Source organism: Mesoplodon densirostris, chromosome 16 (assembly GCF_025265405.1).
Source record: "Mesoplodon densirostris isolate mMesDen1 chromosome 16, mMesDen1 primary haplotype, whole genome shotgun sequence".
Classification (NCBI taxonomy): Eukaryota; Metazoa; Chordata; class Mammalia; order Artiodactyla; family Ziphiidae; genus Mesoplodon; species Mesoplodon densirostris.
The window spans coordinates 8703125-8730682 of NC_082676.1; positions in this window are offsets into that span (position 1 = coordinate 8703125).

Sequence of the window (27558 nt, forward strand, 5' to 3'; positions counted from 1 at the left end):
AACACCGCGGTCTGCAAAGTTGAAGTCTGGTCAGGGACGGGATAAAATCCAACTGTTCTCACTCACGAAATCAGCCTCTCAGCTGGGCACACATGGTGGGTACACATGTTGGCACCTACAGGCCAAAGGGAAAAGCCTGAAAGAGAAGTTTTAGGACGGTACAGACGGGGGAGCAAGCACTGCCCTTGAGCAACGGGACAGGTAAAATCCTCCATCCATCCATCCATCCATCCACTGGATATTCGCCGACTGCCCATTTTCCTTTGTGTCCTTCCTCTGTAAAAATCACGGCCATGCTGCGTCCTGGAGTCCTCCTAGCAAATCCTTAAATCCGGAAGTGGTTTTGGAGACCTCCAACACAGCCTCTCTGAGGATGTGACATTTGAGCCAACCCCTGAATGAGAAAGAGACAGTCTTAGGACTATGTGAAAGACAAGTATTTCAAGCAGACAGAATAGCTCGTGCAAAAGCCCCGAGGGCAAAATGAGCTTGGTGGGTTTCAGGAATAAAAAAAATTAAGTGTAGTAGAAACACCGTGCAGGGGTGGGAGGCGGGCGGGGCAGATCGGGTGGAGTTATAAACTGGGGTGCAGAGTCTGAATGTGATTCTAAGTGTGGTGGGGAGACACTGGAGGGCTTCAGAAGGAAATGACTTTGAACAGGGATGGCAGCAGGCAGGGCCAGAGAAAGTGGGGAAAATGTTCAGTAATTCATTCCTAAAAAAAAAATCTTGCACTCCTAAGTCCAGCCTCATTCCCGCCCCCACCCCCCCGGCCCCCAGGTCTAAGCTCAGGCTGCAGATTACCAGCTAGTAGTTAAGCAGCCATGTTTGGTTGACAAATGCTTTGGTCCCCACTGTGCCCCCCTCCCCAAAATCTGAGCTAACATTTTAAAAATCAAAAAACAACCTATAATATTCACCCTTTGGACTTTTAAAATGGGCACCGCCGAGCATATTCAGTCCCACAGGGCACCTGCAGCCGGCCATGCACCCAGGCCACCTGGGCCCAGGTCTTCTCTTCCCCACAAGCCCTCCCAGCCGAGGGGAGCAGGTGTCCTGATGAGACCCGGTGACCCACGACACACCGTGTATTAAGGAGCTTGCTCTTGTTTTGGCTTTTTTTGTTTGTTTGTTTTTTACACAGCTCACGTTAGCCATACTACTAGGCTAAACCATAAATAACCTCCATTTTTATAGTTTGAAAAGTGTCGAATATCAACAGTTTCATATGTTCTACCTGGTCCTCTGAGGCCTTTGGGCTTGCGTTTTAGGCAGTTTTAACTTTTTTCAGTTCCTCAAACTGCCGTAAGAGCTCTTGCTTCCAGATCTTTAGAAATGTTGTTCCCTCCCCCTTAAACTCCTCATCAGGCTTCACTGGTGATGCAGTTTCCTCCAGGAAATGCCACCTGACCCTTCACTGTCTGGGCTGCTGTGCCCCCTGAATTCTCCCAAAGGGCCATCTTCTTCCCATATGGATAATAATAATAATATCTAACACTTAGAAATATGTTAATGCCAGACACTCTTCTAGTAAGTCTATTAGATATGCATGTCTCTTAACCACAGTTGGCAATGATCCAAGGTCATCTCTTTACGAGAGTACAATGGTGCAATGGTGATATACACAGGCACCTTGGAAATATTGCCAATTCAGTTCCAGATCGCTGGAATAAAACAAATATGGCGATAAGTGAGTCATGTGAATTTTTTGGTTTCCCAGTTCATGTAAAAGTTATGCTTACACTGTTAAGTGTGCAATAGCATTATGTCTAAAAAAACAATGCGTATACCCTAATTTAAAAATACTTAAAAAATAAAATAAAAATACTTCATTGCTAAAAAAAAAAATGCCAACCATCATCTGAGCCATCAAGTTGTAGTAGTAACGTCAAAGATCACTGGTCACAGATCACTGTAACAAGTATAATAATGAAAAAGTTTGAAATAGTGCAAGGAAGGCTTCCCTGTCGGCGCAGTGGTTAAGAATCTGCCTGCCAATGCAGGGGACACGGGTTCAAGACCTGGTCCGGGAAGATCCCACATGCCGCGGAGCAGCTAAGCCCGTGTGCCACAGCTACTGAGCCTGCACTCTGGAGCCCTCAAGCCACAGCTACTGAAGCCCGTGTGCCTAGAGCCCGTGCTCCGCAACAATAGAAGCCACCGCAATGAGAAGCCCGCGCACCACAACGAAGAGTAGCCCCTGCTCGCCGAAACTAGAGAAATCCCGTGCACAGCAATGAAGACCCAACGCCGCCAAAAATAAAAATAAATTAAAAAAAAAAATAGTGCGAGGACTACCAAAATGTGACAGAGAGACATGAAGTGAGCTGATGCCATTGGAAAAATGGCAACAACAGACTTGCTCGACACAGGGTTGCCCCAAACCTTCAATTTGTAAAAAAAAAAAAAAAAAAAAACGCAATATCTGTGAAGCGCAATAAAGCAAAGTGTAAAAAAAACAAGGTATGCCTGCAGATAATTTTTTTTCTCCCCACCCCACCCGACCTGCCTATAATTTAATCCTTACAACAACAATATGTGGTACATACTTTTATGAGCTCCATTTTACAGATGAGAAAACTAAGGCATAGAGATATATTGTAATCAGCTCAAGCCCATATACTTAGTAAGTGGCAGTGCCAAGGTTTGAACCCTGTTTTTCCCAGAGCCTGTGCCTTTGCCATGACACTCTCCTGTGTCGTCACTGTAATGACTGTTTGTCTTTCTCAGCCACTGGACTGAAAGTGCTTCAAAAGCAGGGCCAGTGTCTACATTGCCTTGAGGTGTATGTGCAGTGCCTACTGGTATCTGGCACAGAGAAGGTGCCAAATGCATTCTTTATTTACTGGACTTGACGGGAGGAAGAGAAGGGAAGGAGGTGTTGCCCAAATATTAAGGGATATAGGATCTTTTAAAAAATGATATGAACCACTGCTGATTAGGGAACTTGAGAACTGATCAAAGGGAGGGAGCACAGAACTAAGAGGAGAGGCAATCTTAGAAACAAGCCTCGAACGGGTCCGTTCTGAGGGGTGGGAGGGCGGAAGAGTCACCCCAGGATCTAGCCTTTGGCTTTTCCCAGCAGAAGTAGGTCAATGGCAGAATAAATGATCACAGTGACTTTCTTACATTTTGATATTCTTAGAGTAGTAGGCAAGAGGGAAATGTTAGGAAAAAGAGAAAACCAGAGGCACTGCAGCATGCTGGATGACATGTAATACACAGACCTTTGGCTAAACAGTTGTGGTCATTATCATTTTAATATTCATTTGCTATTTCACTGACTATTTACTATGCACTTAGAATGTGCTTAGTATTTATTTTCTCTAGTGAACAAAGCACAGCCACTAACCGTGTGGAGATTACATCCTAGAGCCATGCTGTCCAACATGGCAGCCACAAGTCACATGTGGCCCCTGAGCCCTTGAAAGGTGGCCAGTTGGGATTAAGAGGTGCTGGGAGTATAAAATAGACACCAGATTCTGAAGACTTAGTCCAAAAAATGAAAATGAAATATAACATTAGCAATCATTTTACACTGATTTGATGTTGAAGTGATAATATTATGGATGTATTAAGTTTAATAAAACATACTGTTGAGATAGGCTGGGACCTGGGACCCTCTACCAGACTGCTTGCACTTGGGTTAACATCTCTCTGGGCAACAGGATACAAAGAAACTATAAGGGACTAAAATAACTGCAAGAATGGGCATTTGGGGCAATTATGAACAACAGGATACAAAAAGGCCACAAACCAACTGCCATTTCTGCGGTGCTGGGAGCAAAAGCAGGGGACTGTGTATGATCCCTGCATGCAGCACCACTGAGTGGGTGGGCAGACCACCTAAGCTAGCCACCTGCCCGCCCCACAGACCCGCCCCCCCCCCTCATTACCCCATTTAAGGACCTAAGCAGCTCCTCTCAGGGAGAGTGCAAAGGCACCTGCTTCTTGTTCTCACTCCCTCATGCCGTAGCCCGAGCCCCAATAAAGGCTTGCCTGGAATTCTCGTCTGGTCTCTTATCAATTTCTGTTGATTAAAGAGTCTAAGTGCCTGGGTCAGTAACACTATTATAATTAATTTCACCTATTTCTTTTTACCTTTAGAATGTGTTTCCTAGAACGTTTTTAATGTCCTGTGTGGCTTGCATTGGATTTCTGTTGGGTGGCGCTGTTCTAGAGGTTTATAAGCTAGCAGATAAATACGGGTGTTAATAAATAACCTGTATTGATGAATGCTTTGAAGAAAAGTAAAGCAGGGCAAGAAAATGGAGAGAGATGGGAGGTGAGGGCTCTAGCAGTATTTCATAAAGGTTGTTCTTGGAAGGACATTCTGAGCAAGGAATATTTGATTATCCAAAGAAGTAGATAAATCTTGATTTCTAGAAAAACTGCCTAGAGCCTATTCTTTCACTTGTATTATCAGCTAAAATATTGAATGAATACTCATAGGAAAACTGAGGGAATAAAAACAGTTGAAATATTTTGTGCCTCCTTGTATGAATGACTTCCAGACTTAGGAGCCAGGAATAATGATTTTCTCTTATAAACAGTCAGCAAATAATCAGAGAACAATCTTATGTAGGCACAAGTAGTAAAGATCTTACAAATAGATTTCCCCTTCCCTGTAGCTATTTGCACTCACATCATCCATTTTTATTTAATTCTGATAAAATAAAACCTATGTCTGATGGTGGGGGGGCGGGGGTGGAGGAGAAAACGAGAGTTTCTCGTTCCTCAAGGGCCTAGTTCAATTCCAGTCATTGGGTTTCCTGTATCTACAGAATAAATGCACAGTAGTGGAGATTCTGTTTCAAGTGGACAGAGACACTTTTAAAATCTTCCATATTGGGCCTCCCTGGTGGCGCAAGTGGTTGAGAGTCCGCCTGCCGATGCAGGGGATACGGGTTCGTGCCCCGGTCTGGGAGGATCCCATATGCCGCGGAGCGGCTGGGCCCGTGAGCCATGGCCGCTGAGCCTGCGCGTCCGGAGCCTGCGCGTCCGGAGCCTGTGCTCCGCGACGGGGGAGGCCACAACAGTGAGAGGCCCGCATACCGCAAAAAAAAAAAAAAATCTTCCATATTAAGAGTATTGTTATTACAAGAACAGGGTAATTTAAGCCCCTCTCAAAAGTATGGTATGAAAAGTTAAGCCCAGATTAGAGAGTTCTGCCCAGGGGAAATGAAAATAAACACAAATCGAAGCACTGCAACTGCTGAAACTATTAAATGTGCTTGAACTTTGATCATCAGGAAGCCCTTAAAACGTCAGGTGTGTACAATCTCAGAGCTGTTTATCAGTTCATGGATTCCATTGTCCAGTTGCCACAGGTTCCTGCATTTTAATTAAACTTGACAATGGACACAATGTTTACTATTAGAACAATGAGATTGTGTACACAACTCAAGAGCTGTGTTTAGTGGGTTCAAATCCAATAAAATAAATTATTGCAAAGTTTTGCTTTCATATTCAGGGAACCCTAGGTATATCACAGATCATACTGTGTGGTTGAGAACAAGCCCCATACACTAAAACCTTGATGTACAACAGATCTCTAAATTGTGGGAATTAGAACTGTGCCTACCACTTAGGAAAGGGTTCTACTGTATTTGTTTTATTCCTAGATCTTGGCTGTACATGAATCAAAGACTCTGTGTCTTCTCATTCCCCACAAGGAAAAAAAAAAGAAAGGACAAAGAGTATTTCCTTTATTTTCTAAAATTGCTTCCAGTTTTTCCTAGTGATTCTTAAAAATAGAAGCTTGGCCAGTGGCTTAATGGTCAGCTCCTGAGACTGACTCATACAACTGAGCCATCATTTAGGGAGGCATTATCTAGAAGAGCCCTGGGAAAGAATTTTGTTCTAATCACTAATATGTTATGTTTTTAAAAACTAGGTTGTGGCCAGAGTTCTCAGACACCCTTGAAGAAGAATGATTTGGATTATTATTTCTGTTGACTGGCCCTTCAAAACTTAACAGCAGCTGGAATGACCAAGTCATCATATACCATGAACGGAGAGCTACGTGTATTTGAAGACATATTCGGAAGAGCAGCGGTTGACTCCTCCTTTCCCCCACCCCACACGCTTGCATATCTCTCATCTCTAACTCACCCACGATTCAAGTGCCTGCAGCAGTCCACAGATATTAGCTCTCTGGTGGAAATACCAATACTGGTAAAGGAAACCCCAAAGGGCCCAGAAAGAAGCATTCACACAAGAAGGTCGTACCAAAATTTCATTAGAAAGGAAATAGGTCCTTACGACAAAATAAAACAGAAACTGTTGGAAGATGCCAAGAGGATAGTATTAATGTGCTTAGCTAGAAGGCGATGAATCAGCCTCCTTGCTTCCCTAGTTTCCAGCTGTAGAAATATGCCAAGGAGAAAAAAAACATCTCCCCTAACACTATCAAGTGTAAGAAGAGTGCTATTTTGACTCCAAAGCCAAGGCTGAGGACTGGGGGTGTGGGGTGGGAACGTGGGCCCTCCCTAACAACAGAAAAGACTTTAAAAAAAAATTTTTTTTTATACAGCAGGTTCTTATTAGTTATCCACTTTATACATATTAGTGTATATATGTCAATCCCAGAAAGACTTTCGCAGTATCCGTTCCCAGACTATAAACATTCAAAGACTCCTAGCCAAGCACATAATAAAATTTTCTTCTCCCTCTCTGATTTCCTGTAGTTTATATTTCACATGCAAATCGTGATTATTAGTGTAGTCTCTGACATAAAGAATGCTGAATTTCTCCAGAAGTTACCAAAGCCTCCTGCTGAGAAGAAAGCACCTTTTAGGAGATATTTCACTGGTTGAGAAATGTATGTGTTCATTTCAGCAATTGTTAGATTTGAAACAAGAATATGAAAAACGATCCACTAATAGTGATCACAACAAGAGATGTCACCCAGGAAAGCCTGTCTCTACAAACAGAAAAGGAAAAAACACAGCATTCTTAACCCAAAACTCTAAAGACGGTCTTGTGTAAAAAATCACGAATCTAATCCAAAAGTCAAACAACGTTTGCTCCAAAAGGTGACACTCTGAAAATGTTCCTACAACTGGTTTAGATCAAGAAGCAAATTTTCTCTTTCACTTGGGAAGTAAACACTGACTATAAGACTCTTTTAAGAGATGAATCATTTAGCCCCTGCGTCTGACATGGGATTAGGTCATTTGTTTGCTTCTGGGATATATTCTACGCTTGAATATGACTGGGTTCCACGATTTGTTCAAACGTTTTCTGGCAATTTCTGATTTGTTCAGACAAAGACCAGAAGCTTAAATCCCACTGAATTAACCGGGTGGGTTATTACCAAGGTGGAACAGAGCCAGAAAGCTGAAAACATATACACCATGTGCTGCTGGAACATAATGTCTGCCTTCCTGAGGACAGGATCCTTCCTACGACTCTCACCCACCAGTTAGCTAGATGAACTGGAAATGTTTTTTTCTTATTTTTGTTTTTAAACAGCAGGAACAGAAGAGACTGATAATTCTCAGGTGAGCAATTCTTTTGCCTCTTGGAACATACTAGAAAGTAAAAATAACTGTCTTCTTTCTTATAACATGGACATCTCTACGTTAACCAAAAAGGGGAGAGAAGGAAAAAGGGAGAGAAGAAAAATATCATGCTCCACAGTCACAGAATAAACAACCCAAACACACCTGAATGCACTATTCTAAAAACTCGAAAGTCACTGAAGTAGCGTCCATGTTCAATTAATTGAAAAGTAAGTTTAAATAATACCTCCAATTTGAATGCCATTTAAAGTTTACCCAGGACTTTCACATATATTATTGTTTTGTCTGACATCACTAATCATTTTGTGTATTGAAGAAAGTCAAGGATTAAAGGAGATTAAATAATTTAAGAAAGATCATGCACCTAGTACAAGATTGAGCCAAAACAGACCTTGGTATGGGAATTCCCTGGCTGTCCAGTGGTTAGGACTCCGTGCTTCCACTCGTGGGGATCCAGGTTCAATCCCTGGTCAGGGAACTAAGATCCTGCAAGCTGCGCAGCACAGCCCCCCACCCCCGAAAAATAGACCTTGGTATTTCAGTCTTAGTTTCTGGGAGAATTTTCTGGTCCTGCTATAACATTTATAACATCTTGAACACGTTCATAGGTATCCCCCAATTTTTATGTACCCTGTCACAAAATTATTTTGTAAGAATTACAGCACTGCACTAAACTGTACCCGTCAGTGGTTCATTGTACATTAACAGATCCCAACAATTGGTCCACTTCCTTCTGTTCTGCTCAGAAAACACACCGGAATAGGTCACAGGCCTATTTTCCCAGCCAGCATCTCTTCCCGTAGAAAACGACTCTAGCTCCATAGAACTGGTTCTCAACGGGGGTGATTTTGCCCAGCAGGGGACATGTGGCAAAATCTGGAGTTATTTTCCTGGTCACGGTGGGTGGAGGGAGGTTAATACTGGCATCTAGTGGGTAGAGGCCAGGGGTGCGGTTACATGTCTTACGATGCACAGGTCAGCCCCCACAGCAAAGAATTCTAGGGCCCAGAAGATCAGTGGTGCTCCGGTCCTATCACCCTGTGGGCCTGACCTCCTCCTGACCCTCCACCAAGAACCGACAGGGGACGCAAGCCTGGCCAACTGGGATCCCCTTGCCCACGGGACTTTTGCCAGAGATACTGGGAAGAGTGTTATCTATTTCTCTCTCGGGTCAAAACGTTAAGGCCAACAAAAACTTTGTCCCACCAGGTTGAGAACTAAGAGGGAGAGAGACAGAGAGGGAGAGGGGTCTGAAGACTGTTTGAATCAGGCTCTGCCCCCCCACCTCTTAAGCTTTCGAGCTATAGGAGCCTATAAATTCCACTTAGGTAAGGGGATTTCTTCTAGGACTTTTGCTTAAGCTAGTTTGAGGTGGACTTCCACCACTTGCAAGCAAGAGTCTTGGCTAATACAGAAGCTGGCGAGTGAGAGTGGTATTATTATAAGAATACCTTAAATACTTTCTAACTAATATTTTTAAGACTACTTCATTCACCAATGCCAGGACTTTAGCTGCTACTACTACTAACAAATAGCACTGCAGCCCATTAGTCAAAAGCAAAGTCTCTTCCACGTATATTTAAAATAAGGGATAACCAGAATCACCAATGTATTGTTTTCCTTTACCTGATCAGGGAAGAAACAAAGCTAAAGTTTTGAGGCTCATCAACCAAATCAAAGACCTAGTACATGAAATAATTTAAGGAGTTACAGCTGCCAGACTGAGTCCAGAGTCATATTCCAAATGTCAAGGCAATCACTTGATAGGCAATGTTACGTTGCATAGGAGATGCACCTGAGTCTTTGACTCACCTTGAACACGAGAAGTCTGGGGTGTCAGAAGGGATTCTTCCAGAAAACATTTCAAGGAAATCTCCACTGGGATGGTTAAGAGGCATCTCAAAGTCAACATGTTTGGGGAGGGAGAACCCAGGAGAAGCAAGATGGACTCTGAGCCGAAGAGATGGAGCTGAGAGGCTGGGGAGACTGAGGCAGCTGAGTTCAGAGGACAGGGTACCAGAGAGAGGAGCGGGGTGGAGAGGGAGAACCCCAGAGACAGGCAAAGGACCCATGTGACGTCTTCAGCTGACCACGGGTCAGCACACACACCAGAAGAAACTTCGAGGCTTAAGAGACAACCACCCTGGATTCGAGCAAACCACACTGGAGCTCACACAGCCCAGCTGGACGACCTCACAATTCCCGGGCAATGGGCAGAACACTGTCTTGCCTCAGTAGCGCAGAATAATTAGCCTTGGACGCTAAACTCTGCTTTGATCCTGCCAAACAAATCTTAAAAGCAAGACCTGAAAGAATCAAACCATTTCCAGGTCATTTAACTGCATTCCAGAACAAAGCTTGGAGATATTCATGCAAACATAAAAACACCCCACAGCCAACAAGGTCAAATACATATGGGCAAACATTAAAAAAAAAACAAAAACAAAAACAAAAAACTAGGCCTGCAAAGATGGAGGAAAATAGGACCCAGCTGATACTTGTGAAGCAAAAGAACTGCCCAGGCAGCCCACAGAACCATGAGAAATAATAAACTATTGATGTTTTAAGCCACAAAGTTTGGGGTGGTTTATTAAACAATAATAACTGGGAGAAAAAAGTCTTCTCTCCTCTGGAGTGTTGTACTAGCCTCCAAACTTGTTTTCCTGATTCCATTCTTGCCCCCTATAAATATCTCAAGAGCAGTCAAGAGTGATCTTTAGTCCAGGTCATGTACATCTTAGGCTCCCAACCCTCCCATGGCTTCCCATTTCCCTCAGAGTAAACAACAACAATCCCTATGGGGCCCTCCACACTGTGCCTCTCCACCCACCTGGTGAAACATACTTATGGCCCCCAAAATGAAGCACAGTCACTCCTCTTTGTGCTTTCACATTTAAGGCATACCTAACACATCCTGATGTCATATTTCCCGCCCTGTAGAAGGAGAAATCCCAGCCATAAAACAGACCCAATACAAAAAACAAAAACAAAAGAAGAAAACAACCTAACCTCACGTCCAGCCTCCTCCTCTTGGCCCTCTGGCTCCAACCATTTGGGTCTCATTCCCACTCCTCAGATATGCCGGGTAGCCCGAGCCTCGCTCGGAGCCTTTGCCCTTGCTGGGGCCTCTTCCTGGAATGCTCTTCCCATGTATGGCTCTTCTAAAGGCTTTCCTCGTAGGAGATCCTCCTCTGACTGCCTGCACAAAACAGGGCCACTTGCTGGTGTTCCCTGTCCCCTCTAGGTAGCACCACATCCATTTGACATGCAATATGCTTTTCTTATTTGTCTGTCTGTCCCTGAGGGCAGGGGCTTTATTGATTCTGACTCCTGCTCTCTCTCCAGCACACACAATTGGTCTAAGGCCTGTAGCAGGCAATCAATCAAAATATTTGCTGGATGGAATGAATGAAGAATGAAGATGAAATGAATGTATGACTGACTACTAAACACAGGACCAGATAATGCCGAGCATAAATTTTTTCCCGTGGAGGTCGGTACTAAGAGGTTAATAGGATGATATTCTTGTAAATGTTCTTAGCCTCCAACTGTATCTCATCAGCTCTTCTAAATGCCTTAATTTTTTGTTATTAAAATGCTGTCTTTCTGCATTTCCATCAACAGCCCCCCTTATGGGCCCAGAGCAACAGACAATGAGGGCTTGCTCTCCCAAGGCTACAGACAAGATTCCATTTGCTAAGGTTGAATCTGAAAAAGAAAGAAAACGGGGGGAAAAGGCACCTACAACGACCACAAAGCAAAACAAAACAAACTAATGCATGGAGTGTAAGGGGGTACGAGAAGAGTTTCTGGGGTGCTAGAATATTCTATGTCTCTATCTGGTGGCTGTTCACACAGACCTGTTGTTCAGTGGGTGAAATTCCATTGAGCTGTACGTTTACCATATACACACATTTTAAAATGTACCTATGCATAATAGAAAGTTCTCTCAATGACCTATTTCTTAATTTAAAAAAACTACAAACTGTGACGTATGTGTTCAAGTCTCTGCAGTGGTCAGCTACTGCCCATCAGTGACCAAGTCACACTTGACCTCTCCTCCTGGGCTCCCACCACATGCTCTGTGTTGTGCTGGGGTCTGGGGACCTCAAGGGCGGAATAAGGATCAGTCTTTGCCCTCAGAACACTTCCCATGGGGTCGGGACAAGAGAGTAACACACCCGGATGAGCCAACGAGGACAATGAAAATAGCAAAAAATAAAAAACTTGAATATTCACTAAGCCTTTCCCCAACGCCATTCCATTTTATAAACAGATATTTTAAAATGCCAAACTGCACTGTAATACAGTGACAAACAGAAAATAACCTGTTACCCACCTTTGGAGTGGGGCGCGAAGAAGCGTCCTCCGGCCTGGCGTCCTTGGAGCCAATTGAAGGAGACCGAGGTGGCTTCAGAAGTAAAGCTTCATTCTTTGAGAGAAGAACTGACAGCCCGCCAAGGAGCTCCACAGCACACGCTCTCCCAACAGGCTGTGCGCGAGACTGCTTTATAGAGTCAGCGAGGAGGGGGCGGAGTTCTCGCGGGATGAGCGTAGCTGTGCGGCTGGCGATACTCTGGATCCAAGCGCCCTGCGCAGCCGCTGCACACGGCCCGCCGCCGCCATCTTGAATTGCAGTGCCGTGTGCAGTGTTTACGCATCGGCAGCCCCACGGAAGGCTCCTGCGCAGCCGTTTCACGGTAGGAAGCCTGGTCTGATGTTCCGGGTGCAAGGCCTTTGTACGCGGCCCCCTGCCAGCCAGTGAAACTACACTCAGCACCAAGGAAAACGGAAAAAAAAGGTTAGACTTTATTTTATTACTCAGATTCTGTTTTTATTTCCCAGGAGTTGTTAATGGACTTTGCCGTTAGAAGCCTAAATATTTCACAATGAGGGAATAATATAGTCCCGTCATGAAATAGAAAATAGAATATTCGATAGCCCTAAGAACTAAGGTATAAAAGTATATTTAGTGGCATGAAAAGATGCTCATAATGTACTTGACTAAACCGTGGGAAAATGGTGTGTACAACATGGTACAGCGCGGGCGCATGCGCACATACACACACACGCACACAGAACAATTCTAAAGAAAGTACATCACCATGCTATCGCCGGTTATCTCTGGTAAGAACGGTAAGAATGGTAAGGTCGTTTTTTTCCAGAGCTCAGCTCCGATACGGCCTCTTCTTTCCACCTTTTCAGGCCCTCCAAACACATTTGCTCACTCCCATGTTCAAAGATGAGAACACCCTGACACCCACCGGGGATGCCGAGGAGCTTTTCCCAAACCAGGTTCCTCTCGGGGCTCCGTCCCCTCTTTTGGAGGTGAACACACATCCGCTCAGCCACTTTGAATGCCTTTGCTCACTCTCACCCACACACTCTCACACGCACAGTTTTCTTGACAGTCTCTGCCTACTGAGTCCGTTGGTGCTGATGTCAGTGTCCCATGGTGCATTAAATATTCGAAAAATAAAACAAGACACCTGTGTGCACACCTGTTAAGCTAAAAGTAGTGGCGAGAACTTCAGAAGAAACCTGTGTGCGGAGCAATGTGGTTGAAACTGTGGTTTCTGTGCATCAGCAACTGGGTGAAACACTTGTAGGATCTGGGTACCTTATGGGGAGGGCAGTGCAACATTAATCAGTAATATTATTCCTGTTTCCCTAGATCTTTTTTGGCATGAACTCCAGGGGTGGAGCCAGCACTCAGGATGCTGGGAGTGAGTCACAGTAAGGCTGGGCATTGCGTGACTCTTGGGAGAGTGTCTAAAGCCGGTATCTGAGATAACCTGGGGATCCTCCTTTACTGCCCCACCTCACCCCTTCTCATGGAGTATGAAGACATACACATGCTGCCCTCAGTCTATATTAAGTGAAAGCTTCCCAGGCTTACTCATCACTTTGCTAAGTGCGTAATGAGGACATCAGTGCCAAGCACTCATGCTAGACATTGGGGATATAGTTTGGTTCACAAAACATGGCTGGCTGCCTTCATAGGTTCATAGACTGTGATGGGGACAGATAACCAGGCAGAACAATGAAGTGTGATCAGGGATCATTGGGGCGACAAGGGTTAGGGGAGCAGGAGCAGACCCCCAGGAAGGGAGCTGGGAAGGATTCCCAGAGAAGGTGAAACTGGATTTCCCTTGTATCACTGGGTTCAACAGGGAAAGTGGGCTCAGCTCTTCAGTGACAAGCAGAGACACTGAGTCTGGGAGAAAGGGAATAGAGAGAGAAGACAGCGGGAAAAGAAACCCTCCAGAACATGCAGACTTTATATTTCAGTGAAAGAGCGTGGACAGCGAGGGCAGTGAGAGCCACTGAGAGGGTTCCATCCAAGGCATGAAGTGGTCCCCGTTGTGTCCCAGAAAAGCCACACGGGCCACAGTGCAAAGACCAGACTGGAGGGGGGCATAGTACATTGTGATGGAATATTTGGGGTCAGTTTAAAGTATGTGAATATAAATGTATATCAACATAAATGCCAAATGTTAGCAGTAGACTGCATTGCAGGTGATTTTTATTTTTTGTCGTTTAAAACTTAATCATATTTTCCGGTTTTCATATGGTAAATGAGACATTTATAGAATTGGGGAAATTTTTTATTTTTAGTTTACTTGGGAGCAGGACTAGGACATTGTTGGGAGGAATGGTCAGCCCTTAAAGGACAGTCTTCCCCCTTTGGTTCTGATATCACAGAGCTGTGTTCTTGAAAGTTTGAAGGGGCCCTTGGACTCACCCACCTAAGAATAACTGCCAGGCCACAGGCATTCATGTGGGTTAACTCAATTCCCTTCAGCAGCTCCGCTGGATTGGGTTATGGTTCCCATTTCCTGATGAAGAACCTGAGGCTCGGAAAAGTCAAGTCCGTGCAGCCACTTGTTGGGAGTTCCCCTCATAACACCACAAATTGCTGTTGATAGGAACCTGACATCTGTCTTGTTCTTTTGTCTCTTTGTCACCTGGATGCGTATGTGTGCATATATGTGCGTGAGTTCGTGACCCCCTCAGGCGCGAACTGTGGGCATCCCTCTCATTCTCTTCACGTCTCATTAGGATTTACTGATAGAAAGTCAATCAAGCAGCTGCTGCAGGGCCTTATGGAAATAGGTTTGAATTCCAGCACCACCTCTGACTTGTTATGTGACTTAAGTTAGCCTCTGAGTCTCAGTTTTCCCACCTGTAAAATGGGGGTGGTGAAAATACCAGCCCCACAGCGTTCTTGGGAGGATTGCAGGCTATCAGATGTATAAAGTGCGTAGTGGGTGCCTAGCTCTTATAAATATCATCTATTAATATTATTTTTTAATTCCCCCCCAAAAAAAGAGTCCAAAGAAAATTTTGATAATAGCGTAATTGAGATGAAGTGTTCGTACCATTTGACCCAGGAGTTCCAGGGTTAGAAATCTGTGGATATATTCAAACAGGGACAATAGCCAACGAGGAAGACCAGGAGAAGCATATTGACGTTAAAATACAGGAGGGTTTCCATACCAGATGGTCAACAGCTGCTTCCTCAGGCCCATCAATCCACCACCCAGGCTGCCTTGGCCTCTCCCTGGAACCATCTGGGGCATCCCAGGATCCAGAAACTAAAGGGTCAACAAAGGGTCCCACTGCCTGCTGTATTCCGATTGGTCCAGCCAACAGGGCTACTTTGAAGCTGCACCACCACCATCACCACCACCACCAGCTCAAGGATGTTTCCCTGTTCCATTTGCTTCTTTGCATGTGGTGTGTGTGTGTGTGTGTGTGTGTGTGTGTGTAGCACAAATCTGAAAGCAACCTAAGTGCTTCATAATAGGAGGCTCATTAAATAAATTGTGGCATGTCCCTCCTATTGAATATCACGCAGCCTTATAAGAAAGAACGGCCGGGGACTTCCCTGGTGGTGCAGTGGTTAAGATCCCACGTGCGGAGGGGTGCGGCCAAAAAGAAAAAAAGGCACAGAAAGAACCGTTGGCTCTAAAGTGTAGACATTAAAGACAGCCAGTGAGGCAGGTCACCTGTACATATATATTGTACAATTCCATTTGTGCAGAATAAATGGGACAGACATTTATGGGTGAGTATCTGCAATATATGTATGTATTTTTATATATGCATATATAAAAATGCAATGCTCGTACATAGTGTTCAGCTGATATCATTCATTATTATTTAGAAAAACTAAACATCAACAGAAGAAAGACTGTATCTTCCAGTTTGGTACTATGTATCAAAAATGTAAATACATCCCAAATATGCACATATGCTTACAGACTAATATATATATATATATATATATATATATATATATACACACACATATACACATATACACACATATATGTAATTAGAGTGTAGGACATTCCTATGTACATTAGAAACTATGGGCAATTTTTACTTCTGGGAAGTGGAGCTGGAATGCAGGTGATGAGTGTTCAGATCACTTTTAGGTCTCACTTTACACTTCTGTTTAAAATTTTTGACCATGAGTACATATTACTATTATTTTTACATTATTGTTGTTGTTTTGAAACAGACAGACTTCGAGCAAACTGTAGTGGGTTCTGGCCACTGCAAGGGAACTTGGTAAAAGGGGCCACAGGGGACCCTGGGAGCCTGCATTGTGCAAGGGAAATACAGGGTTAATACCTCTTCCCAGGCAGCCTGCTGCTGCAGCCCTGCAATTAGGCTAATTAAGCAGTTTCATGAGTAGGACAGAAATGTAATTGGGGGGATTCCCTGGTGGCGCAGCGGTTAAGAGTCCGCCTGCCAACACAGGGGACATGGGTTGGAGCCCTGGTCCGGGAAGATCCCACATGGCACAGAGCAACTAAGCCCATGTGCCACAACTACTGAGCCTGCGTTCTAGAGCCCGTGAGCCACAGCTACTGAGCCTGTGTGCCACAACTACTGAAGCCCACCTGCCTAGAGCCCGTGCTCTGCAAGAAGAGAAGCCACTGCAATGAGAAGCTCGCACAATGAAGAGTAGCCCCCACTCGCCGCAGCTAGAGAAAGCCCACGTGGAGCAACAAAGACCCAACACGTCCAAAAAAAAAAAAAGAAATGTAACTGGCCGCAGACACCTGAGCTCTCAAAGGTAGATGCTAGAAGCCTTCTGGAGGGGTGGAGGCACCATCGAGGAGAGGAGCTCACTACAGGGGCTTATCTGAAAGTATTCTCTTTCCAGACTTCGGAGAAGATTTGGAACAGACTCCCCCCACCTCCCACCCTGGGGGCATTCAAAGGATTGAGACCATGGGGGAACCAGTACAGAAAAGGGGTGAAAAACAAAGTTGAAGCTCTCCATTCATTGCATTTTTTAAAGGTATTTTTCCATTCATTGAGAAAGAAAAAGGAGTCTCTCTTGACTGAATCAATAAATTGGACTCTTTCAGGGTGAGAAGTTCTGAGCCAAGGCCTGGGGATGGAATGGTGGGTTCTCCAGGAGCTCCAGGCTGGTGAACTGGTACGAGCTATCTTATATACAACACCACCTAACGTTTCGTGGGGGCCTGCTGTGTGCCAGGCGCTGATCTAAGGCTTTTCCTACGTTAATCCATTCGATCCGCACCTCCCAATGCGATGTGCACTACCATATTTCACTGAGTCTAGGACATATGTTTCTGGCCTTTATAACTAGAATTACCAGAGTTAGCAAATAAAATTCAGGACCCCAATTAAATTTGAAATCTGGATAAACAATGAATAATTTTTTCATATAGAGATGTCCCAAGTAGTATGCCCCAAATGAGATACACTGATCCTAAAACATTATTCATTTTTTATCTGAAATTCAAATTTAACTGGACATCCTGTATTTTATGCAGCAACTCTACTTAAAACATTTCTAAAGTCCCTGTAAGTCTTAGAGTCAGTGGGTTATTTTATAATTAGTAACAATTTTTTCTTTCTTACTGGTTCATGGTGTTGCCTTTCGGTGGCTTCTTGGAGTGGTTGAACTGTGATATTTTTATTCCCGTTAGACAGATGAGCAAACTGAGGCTGGTGGAGGTTAATTCACTCCCCGAGGTTGCAAAGCCAATGGCACAGCCAGGATTTGAACCCCGGCAGGCTGCTCTAGGACTGCACATGTGACTACTGTGCTTCTAGCTAAGGAGGTGCACTCCTAATGTCAAGGAGCAGTTGAAGGGATCATTAGGAGCCACTTGGTTACATTTCTGATTTTTCTCTTTTTTTCCTTAAAATTCTGTAAAGCCTTTTGGATCTGTATCTTTAGTTTCCTACATAAGAAGAGTTAGGATTCAGGTTCAAGTCATAGATTACAGAGTCTAGACTTTAAGAGTTTCTCTGGTATTTAAAAATGAGCTCCATGGGGAAGGCTCCCAACCGTCAGGTGGATTCAGATGGCGGTGGAACCCGTGAGTCAGAATGGAGTGTGCGCAGGGCAGAGTGCTGCCCCTGGTTTAGCCAGGAAGGGATGGGGGTTAAGGAAACAGACTCTTAAAATGATCAGTCAACTCGTAACAAGTGTTCAAATCCCAGCATTCATGCGTCCAAAAAATATTTATTTAGACTTCCTATATGCCAGGACAGTTCTAGAACTAGAGACCTGGCAGGGAAGGAAACAGGAAAAAAACTCCTTGCCGTCATGGAGTTCAACCTTAGAATGGTAAAGACAGGAGATGAATAATCCAGTTATATAGTAGGGCAGAGGGTGATAAAAATTATGGAGGAAAGTAAAGCAAGCAGGGGAGAGAAATAGGAGGTGATGGGAGTTGTAGGGGTTCCAGAGAGCTCTCAGTGGAAAGGGGACATTTGAAATGAGTAGCATTGACCACCGCCGTCGTCGAGTGGTGTAAGAATACACTAGGCTCCACCAGTTACGACGTCTGGAGCAGTGCTAGAGGTATTTCTTTTCTGTTTTAAATATAATTCATTTAATTGTCAGTTTTATAGCTTAATTTTTAATAATGGCTGTGTTTAACAGCCGGATCACAAAATCCCTTCAGATCTGTCAGTCGGCTCTTATGAGCCTGTGTAAGTCAACTTCAGCTCATTTTCCACACCTTGTTTGCCCATTTAATGCCTACCCGTCCTTCAGACCTCAGCCGAGCAGTCAGGGAATTCTCAGAGCACCCACCCCAGGCCCTGTCACCCTCGTGTTACCTGCCTAATTATATGTGTGATGATTGTTGTATGGTTGCCTTGACCCTTTATGTGTGATGATTGTTGTATGGTTGCCTTGACCCTTTGCGAGGTCAGCTCTGTGAAAGCAGAGTTTCTGGTCTGTCCCGTCTCCCGTGCCATTCACAGGGCTTGATGCACAGTAGGTTCCCAAATAATGTTTGTTTAAGGGACGCACGAATGAATGAGATATTTCCATTAAGGCTTTCCCTGCCTCTTACATGTACAAGTTTTGGTGATATTGTAAAGAAATTATTTAAAACTTTGTGCCCAAACAGTGAATCATTTATTAAATAAATGGCCCACTTCCCAGCTCTTTACAGGAGCTCAGTCTTTTTATGTGGTGGACCCTTTTGGGGGCTTGGGGAAGCCTGTTATGCCCTTCTCAGAATGGTTTTTAAATCTATAAAAATGCATAGGCTTGCAAAGAAAACCAATTATATTAAAACGCAGTTACTAAACAAAATTTTTTAACAAATAGGTACTATGATAATATATGTGCTTTTTTATTAACACACTAAATGACAGGACCAATATGAAGTCTAATAACAACTGTAATTTTGAAGTGGAAATAACTATAAATGGTATTTCAAATTATCTGTAACTGATGTGATATGAAAGTATCTGGTTTCCACCGGTGGCAAAGTTTCAATACTGCTAATTTTCTCTCATTTTTAAAATGAGAATAATAATAATATTCAGGTTAGTGTTATGTGTTTATCTATTTATCCTGAATTTTATCCAAGGATCACTTGGGGAGATCCATGGGCACCAGGTTAAAGATTCCTGTGGAGAGAGCAATTAGCACAAGGGTTCAAGGGAATATAGATCAAAGATCTCCACACAAGAAAGAGGCTGTACGAATGAAAAGCCAAGATTTGCTGTCAGATGTTCCTGAATTCACTCTTATGCCTGCCTCCTACAGGCTGTGTGACCTTGGACACATTCCTTAACTACTCTGAGCCTAAGTGCCCTTATCTGTAAAATGGGGCTAATGGCGTCACCTCCAAGGAATGTTCTGATGCTTAAATTATGTAGAACTGTGCCTGACATATAATCGATGCTCAGAAAATAGTAGCTACTATTTCTATTTTACTTACGCCAGTTCTTTTTGTCTGGGAAGCTCCAGTGCTTTTAACAGAATCCAACTGAGTCATTGGTGACTTAAGGGAGGGAAACTATCCCTGTGACTATTGAAGCTTGGAAACTGTAACATGGGACAGAGAGCAGAAGGCACATACATCTCAACTGATTCTGCTAAGAGGGCTTCAGGCTTTTTATCAGAAAAAGACTTGGATCAGAGCTTCTGGAGCTAAAAGGCTGAAGAGAAGCACACACGGGTGCTAGAGCCTTGCTGGTGAGATCCACCCTCCAGATTCTGCAACCAGATACAGTTTGGGTGGTCCTCTGGCCCAGTTTACCCAGGACTGCCCTGGACAATGCTTGCAGTTTCCATGTGATTATTCATAGCATCCTTTTCACTCTTCATAGCATCCCAGTTTGTATGATATGTTAGTCACTGTAGGTGAGGAGTACCCTTCTCTCTTAGCTGCCAAAGCCCCTGATGAAATTCTTTCGAGGGAGCAGTTAACATGGTATTTTTTCCTCCTTGGCAGAATTCAGAAAGGGAGCTTGCAGGCCCTGGAATTCTGATCCTTTTCTTCCAGGGTTCTGGAACCATCCTTGCATATGGGCTTTGGAGGCAAAGAAACCTGGAATTAGGGTAACCAACCATCCTGCTTTGCCTGGGAGGGAGAGGTTTTCCAGATGCAGGGTTTTCAGTGCTAAAACCGGGCCAGTCCTGGGGAAATCGGGCCGGTTGGTCACGCTATCTGGAGTCAAATCCTGACTCTAGTAGTGACCATTTGCGTGACCCTGGACACATTATTTTTTTTCTCTCTGAGCCTTACTTTTCTGGTGTCCCAGTGGGGATAACAATGTTTACCCGCACAGTATTATTATAGGATTAAGTAAGATAATATTTTTAATAAGGATTAAGGGAAGCAATCTATAAGCACCCCTCCAATGACTTCCATCCAAATACAACTTAATACAATAAAGCCCAAAGTCCTTATCGTGGCTTACGATGTCCTACACAGTCTGGCCGTTGGGTACCTTCCAACTTAATCCTTCATGTCTCCCGCCTCACTTTGACCCCTTCGCGGCCAGCCCTGGCCTTCGCGCTGGTCCTTGCACACCACGCTTGTTCCTCCTCTGGGCCTTTGCACTTGGTGTTCCCTCTGCCTGGTGCTCTTTCCCAGACATCCACATCACAGCTTGTACACAGATGACGTTTTTTGCAGAGAGTTCTTCCCTGGACACCATCTAAAATAGCTTCCCCCTCCTGTCACGCCTTGTTCCTTTACGTGCTGTATTTTTTCCCTCACAGCATTCATCACCACCTGATACTATATTATAAATCAACACATTTAGTTGTTCATTACCTGACTTCTCCATTAGTCTGTAAACTCCCTGAAGCAGATACTCGATTTTAATCACTGACTCCACCCCCCCCTATATCTTGAACAGTGCCCAGCACAGTGCATGGGCCAACAGTACTTTTAGAAAGAAATGAACGCATCCTACACAGCAACAGGGTCTTTTGAGTCTGGGAAATGGTATCCATCCCTGTGGCTGCTCTCCTGTAGTCCTTTGGGAAAGGCTGGGAAGGTCTGCTGGTACCTGTGTGTGCTTCGTGTGGTACTTGCCAGTTCGCTTATCAATGTGCCTGGCAGGTGCTGTATCACTTATAAATGAAAGATTCAACAGTCCCCCCAGTTAAGCCCTCAGACCCTCTTCTGTTGCTGGAGTCCGTTTCTGGAGCGACGGTGAAGAGGCATCCTTTCTGAGGCAGGATGTGGGGTGGAAGATAATTTTGAAAGTCAGGATTAACCTAAAATCACATTATCCAAGTTACGCTTGAAAATCCCTTGAGCCTAAATCTCCCGTGATGTAGGTATGGCCTGGTACATACAGCTATGGAATCCTTTTTATGCACATTCAGGGTTGAAGATCCTCTGAGCTGGACTAAAGAGACGAGCACAAGGAGCCTGTCCACGCCTGTGTGCTTGCAGGCACGCACATCTCGTCTTCAAGACGGCTCTGTCCCAGCAGTAGATGGTGGATGGTGGGGAGCTTGAAAGTGGCCTGCTTACCATGGGACTTACCTCCATGTGCTCGAATGTTAAGTCTCTGTGGCCTTGATATGAGTTCATAGATTTGTTTGCAGTTGTGAGAATTAACTGGGAGAGTGGGATTTGTTTGTGAAAATGTGTGTATTTTTATGGTAGGAGGGAAGGGGGGTGGGTGACCTTAACTTCAGCCTAAAAATTAAATGCACATAGGATGCATTTCGAATGGACTCTGCACCAGTATTTTCAAGTTTTAAAGATTTCCAAGCCCATCATAAATGCCAGGTGCTATGCTAGGTTCTAGGAAACGAAGAAGGATAGAATCATTCATGCATCCAGTGTTATCATCTGCTACATTCCAGAGTGGGGAGGGGTGTACAGGAGTGAACAGCTTCACCAAAGTCCCTTCCCTTAGACCACTTACATCCCAGGGGTGGAGACGGCAGACAGGTAAACAGATACGTCCTGGCTGGAGAGGATGTGGAGAAGTTGGACCCTGATATGCTGCTGGTGGGAATGTAAAATGGTGCAACCACTTTGGAAAACCATCTGGCAGTTCCTCAAATGATTAAACTTAGACCTTATGACCCAGAAATTTTACTCCTAGATATATTCCCAAGAAAGAATGAAAACACATGTCTGTACAAAAACTTGAATGTTTATAGCAGCGTTATTCATAATAGCCAAAAGGAGGATACAACCCAAACGTCCATCAACTACTGAATGACTTAAAAAATTATGTAGCATATCTATACAAGGGAGTATTATTAGGCCATACAAAGGAATGGAGTACTGATGCATGCTGCACCATGGCTGGACCTTGAAAACATCATGCTAAGTGAAAGAAGTCACTCACAAAAGACCACATATTACATGGTTCTGTCTATAGGAAACATCCGAAATAGGCAAATCTAAGACAAAAAGTGGATGAGTGGTTGCTTAGGGCTAAGAAAGGGGATAATAAGGAATGATATGTAAAGGGTACTGGGTTTCTTTTTGAAATGATGAAAATGTTCTAAAAATTGACTGTGGTGATGGTTACACAAGGCTATGAATATACTAAAAACCATTCAGTTGTACACTTTAAATGGATAAATTATATAGTATGTGAATGATATCTCAATAAAGCTGTTAAACAAAACAAAACAATTACATCCTGGACCGTTGCGGAGAAACTGATTATGGAGAAAATAGAGCAGGAAGGGCAGGCAGAGTGATGTTGGCAGAGAGGGGTTGCTCGCTCAGCTGACGTGGTCGAGAAATTCCCGTATGAAGAGGTGGCACCTCGGCCAAGATGGAGTAAAGTGAGAGACTGAGCGTCGCGGGTGTCTGGGCAAAAAGTGTCTGGTAGAGGCTGCCTCGAGGGCACAGGCCCTTTGGCAGGAGTGTGTGGCTGTGTTGAGGACCAGCAAGAAGCACGTGTGGCTGGGCAGAGGGAGCAAGGGGAAAACTGCTGAGAGGCTGGCTTGGCAGCCACCCGCCGCACGGCCCTGGGACGATGACCAGAGGAAGCTCCGAGGGGCTGAGCAGCCTGCCTGGAGGCCCACAGATAAGAATCCCCAACAGACCTGAAGATCTGCCATGAGTGGGCTCCCAGTCCGAGCTCCAGCCGCCGTGCGGGGTGTCCGCCATCATTTGCTGCCCTACCCGCTGCTCAGCTCTTTGAATCTAATTGTCAGATTCACCGACTTAGTCATTTCACGATGAACTTGTGTTCCTACGAGGAAAGTGGCTGCACCCTTGCAAAGAAAATGGGGGGAAGAAACTGTAGTGTATAAGTCGTGTCCTCATCTTCTGTCCAGAGATTTCTCGAATGAGGGTGGATGCACAGTCCAGTTAGGTGCAGGTGCGTGAGTGATGTGAGCATACAGTTTCCTGGCGAGACACTTCCGTTTCTAAGTGATGAAAACCATTTACATGATACTGCTATTTCAAGGGCAAGTTATTTTCTCAATTTTCTTGGCTTAAAAATACAGAATGGCTTTGGGGAGGGTCAGATTTACTATGTATTTGGCCTAATATGAGTCAGTAAGTGTTGGCCTTGCTACAGAAGCACCGTTCGTGTTCCCAGGTGGTGTTCTCCCACGTTTCTAAAGGGGGGGTTAGGATGCCTACTTTCTGCCACGGTGTGTGATGAGGTCGCTGGTGATGGAATAGAATGGGGTCAGGAAATCCGTTGAGACCAGTGATGAAGAGCAGGGCTGTGGAGTCGAGAGTCCCACGCTGGAGTTCTGGATCCACGACGGCTGGGCCGTGGGCTGGCTCAGGGCTGCGCTGGGGCCCGCTCTGCCAGCACGCAGGAGCTGGTGATCGAATCTTCAGGAACCTCACAAGCTGGTGGTTAAACACAGCTTTTGAAAAAATTAAATTCTACACGCTTACGATTAAATAAAGGATATTAAATACAAAGGATATGCTAAATGAACGAAGCTAGCTAGACACAAAAGGACAAGTGTGTGATTCCACTTTTATGAGGTACCTGGAATAGGTATATTCATAGAGACAGGAAGAACAGAGGTTCCCAGGGCCTGGGGGAGGGAGAAGGGAATGGGAGTTATTGGTTGATGGGGACAGAGCTTCTGTTTGGGATGATGAGAAAGTTCTGGAAATAGTGCTGATGCTTATGCAACACTGTAAATGTACTTAATGCCACTGAATTGTACACTTAAAAATGGCTAAAGTGGTCAATTTTACATATATTTTACAACAATAATACACATGCGTGTTGTATATGTATACACGTATATATTTACCCGTTGTGTATATATATATAACTTAAAGGAAACAGATACTCAAAATTCTTCACTTTCTAATGCTTTTTCTACATTTTACTGTTGCTCTTGAGGTTATTTACATGTATGGCGGAAATAATACGTGGTATTATTGCAGATCTCCTCTCAACTCTATGTTCAGTGGCCAAAGCCCCAACTGAGCATGAAAAGTGACCAACTGAGCCCCGTGAACCTCAGAATCATGAAAAAAATAAATTATTCTTTTAAGCCACAAAATTTTGACATGGTTTGTTACTCAGTGATACCCAGGACAATCTTTGCTTACCATCAAGATTATGTGAAAGAAAAAATATTTTTCTACTATATTTAATTCATTAAAACGATTGCTTGATTGCTTTTCTTTTTTTTGGCTGCGTTAGGTCTTTTTTGTTGCGCGCGGGCTTTCTCTGGTTGTGGCGAGCGGGGGCTACTCTTTGTTGCAGTGCGTGGGCTTCTCATTGCGGTGGCTTCTCTTGTTGCGCAGCACGGGCTCTTGGCACGTGGGCTTCAGTAGTTGTGGCTCGCGGGCTCTAGAGCGTAGGCTCAGTAGTTGTGGCACACAGGCTCAGTAGTTGTGGCTTATGGGCTCTAGAGCGCAGGCTCAGTAGTTATGGCGCCTGGGCTTAGTTGCTCTGCAGCATGTGGGACCTTCCGGGACCAGGGCTCGAACCCGTGTCCCCTTTACTGGCAGGCGGATTCTTAGCCACTGCACCACTAGGGAAGCCCCAAACAATTGCTTTTCTTGCATTTAAACTGAATCTTTACTAATTCAGGTTGGATGAGGCTGGGTGATGGTGTGAACGAACATTATCAAGAGATTTAGAAACCTTGATTTTTTTTTTTTTGCGGTACGCGGGCCTCTCACCGCCGCGGCCTCTGCCGTCGTGGAGCACAGGCTCCGGACGCGCAGGTCCAGTGGCCATGGCTCACGGGCCCAGCTGCTCCACGGCACGTGGGATCCTCCTGGACCGGGGCACGAACCCGCGTCCCCTGCATCGGCAGGCGGACTCCCAACCACCGTGCCACCAGGGAAGCCCGAAACCTTGATTTTAATTGCTCGCAGCCAGCGTGACTTTAGCTGTCTTCTTCCTCTTTGGACCTCAGAGTCTTCATCTGTCAAATAAGATTAATCTGTTAGATTAAAACTTACTAAGCACCACTACATGTCAGGCATTGCACAGTGCTTGTTGCCTTCTCTCATGAGGCTTATCCTATAGCAGGGTGTAACAGTCAAGAAAAAGATAAAGAAATAAGCCATTTAAACAGTATTAGAGAAGTATACAAAAGGAAACAAAACCAGAGGAAATAGAAGAATGAGTAGAAGGAGGTGTATGTACTTTACACGGAGAGCTGAGGAAGGCCTTTTTCGGGAGGGGATATTTGAGCATCAGTCTGAATACAGGACAAGCCGCCTGTGTGAAGAGCTGCGGGGGTCAGGGGGGGCAGTAAAAGAGCAAAAAGCTAATTTGGGAAGGTGGTTGAGGAACGGCCAGAAGCCTGCCACGGATGGAGCAAAATGAGTAAGTGAGACACATGAATGAATATGGAGATGAATATAGAGACATATATGAGCTTGAGGAAAGCTTGGGCCACACAGGGCCTTGTGTTATAGGCCTCTGTTGACCTAGATCAGTGGTTTCCAACCTTTGGGCTATAGTCCCCAGCAGTGGTAAAAGCTGATGGATGGATTCACAAAGAGAGGAAATTATTATAAAGACTCCAGATTTGGTATATACATAAAATAGTATCTGTCAGTTAAATACATGAATCTCACTTCTCGTGTAGCACTAGCTTTCAAATGTATTGGCAATGTTGTTGTAATTTCCCAAAATACAAATCCACTGCAACAGCCCTTGAGAATTTACAGTTATGCATTTGCCATTATATTTTTCTCAGTCAATGAAAATGAATAGCTTAACTATATTGTGTGATTATGAAATGTCTGGTGAAAAAAAAAATGAGCTTATATTCCAACCTGGAAGGACACACCTTCGGAATGTCTAGACACTTCTGCTTCTAAAATATAGAAGATTCTGCTGCAAGAAAATGTGTTACAGCACAAAGAGCATGTGGTGATTTTTTAAAATTATTATTATTACTATAGCAAGAGTTTTTTGAGTATGTACTATCAGCTGGGCACTGTTATATTCTTTTATTTCAGTTACTCATCTTCAAAACAATTTTGTAAAGTAAACATTACAATATCCATTTTACAGATGCGGTAGCTTAAGGTTCAGAGGTGGTAACTAAATTGACCATGTTTACCCAAGTAGTAAGTGGTAGAGGAAGAGGTGAAGACCTGTCCTAATAGAAATGTGTCAGTTAGGTATGACTGTGTAACGCATCACCCCAAAATTCAGTAACTTAAAACAATAAGCATTTATTATTGATTCTGAGTCTGTGGGTTTAGCCAAGTGGTTCCTCTCTTCAGAGTTAAACTCAGGCCTCTGTAGTCAGCTGTGGGTTGAGCAGGTGGGTCTCCCGACGTAGAGTGGGTTCTCTCACAGGTGAGGAGGTCGGCTGGCTGTAGGCTGGTCTGTGGTGGCTTCAGCTGAGCCAACTGAACCTGGCTCCTTGCGGCCTCTCATCCTCAAGAAGGCCATGCTAGGCCTGTGCTTATGGCAGTAGCAGGGTCCCAAAACATGCACAGAATACATGAGACCTCTGGCGTACAGGCTGGGAACTGGCTTACTGTTATTTCCCCTGCTTTTTGTTGGTCAAAGCAAGACACAAGTCTAACTGATCTTCAAGGAGTGGTAAGTAGACTCCACCTCTTGATGGAAGGCACTGCAAAGGTGACATTGCAAAGCATATGGATGTAAGGAGGGGTAAAGAGAGACAGCCATCTTCTGCTGTCATTCTACCCAGACAAAGAAAAATACACGCTCTTGTGTTACTTAAGGGCAGGTAATGAGGCACACACTTTAATCAAGAATCTCAAAACCAAGTAAGTTCCCCACTTTGGAGAACAGTTGGCAGCTTCTTACATAT